Source organism: Triticum dicoccoides, chromosome 3B (assembly GCF_002162155.2).
Source record: "Triticum dicoccoides isolate Atlit2015 ecotype Zavitan chromosome 3B, WEW_v2.0, whole genome shotgun sequence".
NCBI classification, from domain to species: domain Eukaryota; kingdom Viridiplantae; phylum Streptophyta; class Magnoliopsida; order Poales; family Poaceae; genus Triticum; species Triticum dicoccoides.
In genome coordinates, this window is record NC_041385.1 from 822,023,404 (window position 1) to 822,032,574 (window position 9,171).

Consider the following 9,171-nt stretch of genomic DNA (forward strand, 5'->3'; position numbering starts at 1 on the left):
ATCCATAATAATACATGTTTTCAATAGTTTTACCGTCATGGTAATGCCACTTCCATGACAGAATTTGTTTTTGGTTCAACACAAAACGTCACAATGCGTCTTTTTCTTTAATGTATGTCATGTATGCTCATTTAAGCAGTATCATCCTGTAGCAAATACTTTTTGGGTGGCGACTTGGCGCTTGACGTGCGCCAAGATCCGTGTGCCGCATCCAATGGCAGCCAATGCGTTAGCGGGAAATCTTAAAACCCTAACGTCAAGTCTATAATGTTCCCATTTCTTGGACACCTCTTGCATAGGCAAAAAGGCAAAACAAAATCATTTTCACCATGTGGCCTGCTGAGACTATTAAATGAGCTACACTTAACCAAATCTTATTTGGCGCTTCATGCGCCTACGCAGCGCACACCCTCCCCTTTGATCATTTTTCTCTATGGGCTGGCCCATTAAGAGGTATTCTTGTGCTTCGGTCCCTAGTTTTTGGAAGCTTTCAGTTGATTTTTCTTTTTTTAGTTTTCTTGGTAGTCTGTGCTGTTTCTTATTATTTTGTTATATATTTTTCTTAAAATGCATGAACTTCTTTAAATTTGTGAATTTTCTTTCAAATTCGTGATTTTTTTCACAAAATCATGAACTTTTTGAAATATGTAATTTTCTCAATTCATGAACTTTTTTCAAACTAATGATTTTTTAAATGCCAATGGTCAATGGTCAAGTCAACAGTCAATGGGTGAAATCAAAGGACAAGTCTTGTCATTGGTCAACCAGTCCAGTCAAACAGATCAAACCATGTGTCTTTTATGGGCGTGAACATAATCAAACTAAAGGCCCACGAACATAGTGCTTCAGGTCCAGTTTGCTCCATTCGACCATAAGGCGCCGTATAGGAGTTTTTGGGGAGCAACTAATTAAAAAAAGAGTATTCTTTCGGGAGCCCCTGCAAGGGTCATTTGGGGTGTGGTCAGGAGCACGCCACTTGGCGTGCTCTTAGTCGCCGCCACGTGTCGTACTCTGGGCGCTTCCTTTGGATGTTTTTTTTATGCTTTTTCGGTTTTTAGATAATTTTTTCAATTTTTTGGCTTTTTATTTTTTTTAAGGTTTTGGACAAAAAACAATTAGGAATTTTTATGTGGAAACTTGCATTTTTTTTCCTTGCATGAGAGGCACGTATTTACTTCTTGTGGAGGTACCAATTTGCTTCCGCGAGAGGCATGATCGTGCCTCTCGTAAAAGGGGAAAGTCACATTTTTATTTCTTCTTCCACGAGAGGCACGGATTTACTTCCCCGAGAGGCACTGGCGTGCCTCTCGAAAAAGGAAAAAAATGCGTTTTTTCTTTGTCTTTCCCGAGAGGAACGGTTAAGGAAAAAGATTTCGGAGCTCTGGCCCAGGCCCCAGTTTGCAGGCCCATTATGAGCCCACAAAGGTTTCTAAAAAAAAGTGAGCCACAGAGCCAGCTGGTCGGCACAGAGAGAGACGGACGGGATGGACTCGGTCGCGGTCAGCCAGTCATTCTCCTCGTCCACCCAAGTCTGAAAAGAAGTGCACTCCCACTGCGCCGCCGTCCTCCACTGAATCGAGTGGCTCCTCCTCCTTCCCCACTCCCCACTCTGCCGACTTATCTCCGGGCTGCGCCACCTGGACCGGAGGCTACATTGCCGAGCGAGCAGGGGAGCGGAGCGAGCGCCCGGCGGCTGGCGGCGACGTGCCGGAGAGGAGCACGGAGGCCGCGCGCCGGCGACGTCATCGTCCTTCGACTTCCGCAGGAGGTACGAAATCACCTCTTTCCCCCCCTTTATAGATTCAGCTACTGTAATTAGCTCTACTGTTTAAGACTGTTCCCCTTTGCAATGCAGAGCCCCTATCTGAAGCACCTATCTGACCGGTTGACAAGCCCCGATCCGTAACCCACAAGCCCCTAGCTGACGTCCCAACCCATAATCCAGTGGTAAGCCCCTAGATTTATTTTTAATTTCTTTTTGCGGGGCTAGATTCTTTATTCAGCTTGAAGAGAAAAACATTGAATTTTGCTCACGCTAAACAACATGTTGAATTGAGAATTTTGGAGTGCCTGTCCTAAGTGGACTATCAAAATGAAGACATACCAAGCGTGTTTTGACTTGGAGTAGACTTCATAAACTTCCAGCTTAATCCTCTCTTGACTTGGAATAGACTTTCTGAACTTCCAGCTTAACCCTGTTCTTGACTTGGAGTAGACTTTCTGAACTTCCAGCTTAACCCTGTTTTTGACTTCGAGTAGACTTCCTGAACTCCAGCTTGCAATCCCTGATATCTGAATGGCTACTTGTGACATCTGAACTTTGAGATTTAGAGCAGTTAGATCTCTTAATTAATTTTTGAGCACACACTTCATGCCTTCAATTTTGCAGCGTGATATCTAGAACATGATCACTGTAGCTGCTTAAATGGAAGGTGGTGTTCCCTTCCCTGTGTATCAGACTATCAGCTCCTGACGGCCCAGTGCCGCAAACAGAGGAGCATATTCTTCTAGCTCCACAGGTTCTGAATTCTGAAGATTCTTTCCAGCAATAGCATGCTGTGTTTGCAGTTCTGAGCAGATGGACATTTCTCCTCTGTGTTCTTTAGGTTGGCGTGCCATCGCTTATTGATGATCCAGAGTTTATAACTTGGGGTGGTGGAGCTTCGATATATGCTGGCGTTTTCCAGTTCTCTACATTATTTTTACTTTTTAGTTATTATTATGTTCCTGTTCTAACATAAGTTTTTTGTCTCCCTTTTTTTTAGAACTCTTCAGTTTCTACAAGTTCCCTGGCTATGAGGTTCCTATCATTCGTGGATCTGCCTTGTCATCCGTGTATGGCCATGGTTATCCTCCCACTCCTCCTGCTCGTGCCTCTCACCGCTGCCCAAACGTGGCCAGCGTGCGGCGAGAGCGGCAACTACAAATCAAATAGCACCTATGAAGCCAACCTCAAGCTCCTCTCTTCCATCCTCCCAAAGAAAGCAGCATCCAACACCACCCTCTTCGCCACCGACACCGTCGGCAATGTTCCGAACACCATCTTTGCCCTTGCTCTCTGCCGCGGGGACTCCAATGCCTCTGCCTGCGAAGGATGCTTGGTGACCGCCTTCCAGGACGGGCAGGAACACTGCACGAGCAATAAGGACGCCACCGTGTACTACAATAGCAATCCCTGCATGCTCAGGTTCTCCAACCAGAATTTTCTCGCCACCAACGTCAATGACAATATATTCGTCATTGTGAGCCTCGAGATGTTCATAAACATCTCGACAAGAGCTTTCAACTTCTTGTTGTTCACACTTCTGAACAACACAGCTCAATCGGCTGCGAACAGCTCGAGGAGGTTCACCACCTCGCGCTTAGATGTCAGCTCCCTCCCGACGCTCTACTGCCTTATGCAGTGCACGCCCGACCTGAGTGCTGATGACTGTGCGGCCTGTTTCCAGCCTTACTCCCAGTTAACACTCAAGTACATGGACCGTAGGAAAGGTGGTCGACTTCTGGGGACACGGTGTAGCATGAGGTACGAGATATACCCGTTCTTTCAAGCGGACCCCATGCTGCATATTATCAGCTTGGTATCTGAACTTCCGCCGATCAACAATACCATGCCGCCAGTTACATTGTACCCACCCCCGCAGTCGCAACCGCTGTCACCGGTTGCGGCACCACCACCTCCGGAGGCGCAGGCGACCACCCAAGAACTTCATGGTATGTAAATTCTCATCCTTCTCAGCAGATCCTTGGTTGGAGATGGCACCACGACTTCAGTTAGATTCATTAATTTAGGTAACATGTCACACATCTTACGTGATACTCCCTCGGTCCCAAAATATGTGTCTTAACCTTAGTACAATTTTGTACTGAAGTTAGTACAAATTTGAGACACTTATTTTGGACGGAGGGAGTACAATTTTTTATTGGAAAATTCTAGGAAAAGAACTTCCCATTTTTGAAAAAGAGTGAACTTCCTTCTTCTTTCCGTTGAGTGACAATTCATGCAGCTATTAAAAAGAACTTATAGTGGTTATTTTATATGCTACTAGAAGGAAGCTAGGAAATTAGAGTTGTATACTACACTAAATTGCCTTTCATGCTAGTTGATTTAGTGTACATAGTTGCAATGTCCACTTGCAAGGAAAATCGGTACTTAGATCTTTTCACTATTATGATAATTAGCTTGTTACACACTCCCTCCGTTTCTAAATATAAGACGTTTTAGAGATTTCAGTAGAGGCTAGATAAGGATGTATATAGACGTATTTTAGAGTGTAGGTTCAGTCATTTTGCTCCGTATGCAGTCTGCATTGGAATCTTTAAATAGTCTTAGTACATTGTAGCATTTTTAGACTAGCAGACATGAGCTTAAAATAGATTAATAAAAACAAATAAGTACAAGAACTATGTTAAGTCAATAACAAAGAAAATGATGTTTATTGATAAGGGGAAAGATGCTAGAGTCAGAATGGTTCAAAGTTCAAAGGGGGCCGGCCCATGTTCAATTGGTAAAGTGAGTGAGATGATCCACAACCTACAACTGATTTGCCATTGTCTCTTAACACTAAATAAATTAGATGATGCCCAGCGCGTTGTTGTAGAAATTGGTTGCAATATACTTGAATGAGATTTGATTGTATTGAATATAAATATTAAGATTCATAACACTTGAACCAAAATTTAAAATGCATACGACTTGTTATATGTATGTAAAGTTGTAAAATATTTATTAAATATTTTTTACGTCCAATATTTATTGAATATAAGTAGAATAACAGAATGAAAAATATTTTCTCATGCATGGTTACATGTAATGGTGGGTCTTTTCCCATGCATTGTTACATGTTGAGGTGGGCCTTATCCCATTCATAATTGTATAGTGATGTGGCATGCTTGCATATTGAGATAATTAAGTTAGTGGGGGTGACTCTTTTAAGTATATAGGATATAGGATTCGTTTTTATATTTATATGAAAACTATATATGAAGTCGTGTTTTTCTTAGGACGCAACTCACGCCGGAGGGTGCTTTGGATTATTGCTGTGGCAGCTCCATTACTGTCAATATTTTTGTGTGTTATTTGTTTCGTTGTATGGATGAGAAGACGAAGAAAAGGTTTGTTGTTATTTGGATTAGAACATTCCTCTAAAAAATTACCACTTATATATGTACTCAGCCTTAAGGTTGTATATTTGTGTGTCCTCTCAATTTAGGAACTGAAATCGTACATGATCAAGCTGCCACAAATAGGCCGGAAGAAGACGCATTGGTTTGGAGATTGGAAGAAAAGAGTTCAGAGTTCATTCTCTTTGACTTTTCTGAGATATTGCATGCTACACACAACTTCTCGAAAGAAAACCTACTTGGGCAAGGTGGTTTTGGCCCTGTCTACAAGGTAAATGTGTTGTCTTGAAAAGATTCAATCATATGTTCATTCTAAAATATATATTATATCACGATTGCCTAAAAAATCCTTATATGTTTACAGTAGAGCTAATTACAGTAACTGAATCGTGATATGATGTGTCTAGTTTTATAAGCTACCTTTGAAAATAATGTACATAAGTTCCAATATCTACAATGGCAGTTATCATATTATTCATCCATGTAATAGCAACCTATGGGGAAAAAGGCGAAGTCACACGCTTTTCAATATATTATCGACAACCTAGAATGAGAAAAAAATACATACAGTTGCTTGATAAACATATACTCCCGAATTCCAGTTTTACAAATGTATCTCAACCAAATATTATTAGCATAAGTAACCTGCTACCTAGCCTTAAACTAGAGAAAGAATTAAGATGCAACTCTTGAGAAACGGCAGTGGACTGAAACTCTGAAAAAAAGATGTAATGCACTGAAAAGGAATATTAAGCCATGCGTTGGATGTGTGATGTTGTATATTCCAAAAGTCCTTTTCCCATGGATGGCATGTAATCCATTCTGTAATTTCAGTAAAATATAATGCCTCCAGCTTTGTACATGCTTCCAGGGCCAATTACCAGATGGAATAGAAATTGCAGTTAAAAGGCTTGCCTCACATTCAAGACAGGGTTTCACGGAATTCAAAAACGAAGTTGAACTTATTGCAAAACTACAACACAGTAATCTGGTCAAGCTCATGGGTTGCTGCATTCAGGGAGAGGAAAAACTTTTGGTGTACGAATATTTGCCAAATAAGAGCTTGGACTTCTTTATCTTTGGTATGCACAGTGTAGTTCAACCATATTTTGGATCATGTTTCGTCCATGCTATAAAATGCAGTCTCTAATGTGCAGATGTTAGCAGAACAACGTTGGTTGATTGGAATAAAAGATGTGTGATAATCGAAGGGATAGCCCAAGGTCTACTGTATCTCCACAAGCACTCTCGGTTGCGCATCATACACAGAGACCTTAAGGCCAGCAACATTCTCTTGGACCAGGACATGAATCCTAAAATTTCTGATTTTGGGTTAGCTAAAATTTTCAGCTCCAATGATACCCAAGGAAGCACAAAGAGGGTGGTGGGAACATAGTAAGTACAATTAGAATAGCATTAATCAGCTGATTCATCAACCTTTTAAAATTTGATATAGTATTTTACTTATGCTTCTAACTCATTTCAGTGGTTATATGGCTCCGGAGTACGCATCTGAAGGCATTTACTCGATCAAATCTGATGTGTTCAGCTTTGGTGTCTTACTTCTCGAGATCCTTAGCGGACAAAGGAATTCTGGTTTCCATCAGCATGAAGACTTTCTTAACCTACTTGGATACGTGAGCATTTTGCGAACTCTCACACACATATGTACATTATTTGTAAACGAAATTAATTTTTGACATGTATGTGATGATAAATTTTCTGTAGTCATGGCAGCTCTGGGAAGGAGGAAGATGTCTTGAGATTCTAGAAGCATCAATTGCTAAGGAGATCCATGCAGCCGAGGCTAGGAGGTACATTAACATTGCACTAATGTGCGTACAAGAGCATGCAGATGATCGACCGACTATGTCAAATGTCGTTGCGATGTTAAACAGCGAGGGTGTTATTCTTCCAGAGCCTAAGCATCCGGCATACTTCAACCTAAGGGTATCTAAGGAAGATGAATCGGGTAGTGTTCTGGACAGTCATAATGATGTAACTATCTGCAGTAATAATGACGTAACCATCACTGAGGAGCCAGATGGCAGATAGTTGGTCACTTTGCTTCAGTCCTTCAGTTGTTAATGGAAGTGCTAGCAATCAGACAGCTGGCAGGCATACCAAGTTAGCATACCAGCCTGTCATATTTTGGTTCTGATGAAGGATTGCGACCGGCGTACCTCTGTAGAGCTTGCTGGTGTCCGTAGGCTATATTGATATGCAGGTTAATTCTGTATTTAGCTTTTGTGCACCTCACCATTGTTTTCCACTGGTGGCTGCTGCTGTAGACTTTCAAAGAAGACTTGAAATCCAAAGGATTAATCTCAATCTGAAAGTAGCTGCATTAACTGAATCCTGCTGGGCGAAGTATGTGCCGCATCTATGTGCGCCTTTCATGTTTTCCTCTAGGTTAATTCCATTGGTGTGCTAGGGTTGTAGCAGTTCCATACTGTTACAAAAAGAAGCATTTTTTGTAGAGTTGTCACGATAATACCAACATTGACGGTGGATAAATTCATTGACTGTACCACTCACTCATTGCTGCTAAGAACAGGAGTTTTGATTTACAGTTTCAAGCAAAATTTATTTGGCAAACTCCCTTCCATGAGTTAAGGTATGTTTGTACTTTTGAGAAATTTTCTCTCTTTTTCAGTATTATTAATAGTTATTGAATTTTAAAGTTTTTAAGTAACTGCAGAATTGTCGAACATTTCTCGAACACAATGCTGTTAGTAACTTCTTTTGTTCGAGGAAAACAGTAGGCTTCCTTACTGTATTCTTGTATATGTAATGCAAAGAAGACGAGAGGCTGTGCAGCCCTGAAGTTGGAGCAGCAGCACCAGGCTAGATAAAAAGCACTCACATGTACAGTCCTCTAATCTGGGAGTAAGGTTTTCTGTTAGCTCTGTGCAGAACTGTTGATAACTTGACAATTTTATATTGATCAATCATGAACCATTCAGTTTGCTGACCCTTGTTTCCTGTAGTGACCACTAAAGCAATGTGTCAATGTGTTGCTGTATCTGGGCTCACCGCTGTTGCTGTAAACAGTTCTGAAAGCAACAGTGTGCTATGGGAGTTTTGTTTGGCAGTGTAAGTTTAAATTGTCTCATGCTTGCTTTGTGTTAGAATTCAGTCTTAAAACGCTGCCGGACGCGAGAAGCTGTTGGTTGAAGTAAAGATAAATATCAGGGGCAACTACTGTTAGAAAATATGCGAACGATCGCGGAAAAATAGATGGGAGAGACGTTATTTGTTAACGAGGTTCACTATTATGGCTACCTCTCGGGGCAATGACCATAGCCGCACCTTCCCATGTACTGAATCGACATAGTATAGTACAGATCGACGACAAGCCTGCGCACTGATGCCATTAGACACATCTCCACCATAGCGCAATGGCCGGTCCGGGCATCCCTTGCCATTGGTACCTGGACCGATTTCAAATGGTAACCGTGTGTGCACTCGAGTGTATTGAAACACTTTCGGATTGTGCGCCCATCATACACGACTCTTAACTCTCTTAGCTCCCTTAGTACTCGTCGCCCATTTAAATTTGAGTTGGGATGGTTAGTTAGGTGGGCTTTGCTGACTTAGAGTGCGTGCGAGAAGCTTGTCGTTGGTCAAAACACCGATTCAGCACCGATTCAGCGATGGAACTTTAAGATCATAGCCTGAAGGTGATTCCAATTTGGATGGACGCAACACACTAGTGGTATTTATGAAAAAGAGAAGCAGTGTCGTTCCAGGATTACTGATGATCTCGATAAAATCACAGAGCCTCGCATTTGTGAGACCTCAATAGATTGATTGAAAACATCAATCCAATGAGAAGATTGGATGTCTTTTTCTAGAAGAGGAAATCAAGTGGTATAGAAGATCTGACCCCTGTTCCATTTTGGAGGGAGACAACAATACACGATACTTCCACATGGTTTGCAAACCGCAAGTGCACATCGTTTGCAAAACTGCACGAGTTTACCCGTGTGCCTTGTCAGCTACCCTGACATGTTGGGCCCACCTCCTGACGGCACAACAAATCCC

The 9,171-nt window shown here is 41.8% G+C and overlaps 1 pseudogene; it reads left to right on the plus strand.

Moving 5' to 3' along the window:
* The first annotated feature begins 1,495 nt into the window (after positions 1 to 1,495).
* Positions 1,496 to 8,089, plus strand: LOC119278690 (annotated as a pseudogene).
* The last annotated feature ends 1,082 nt before the right edge of the window (positions 8,090 to 9,171 follow it).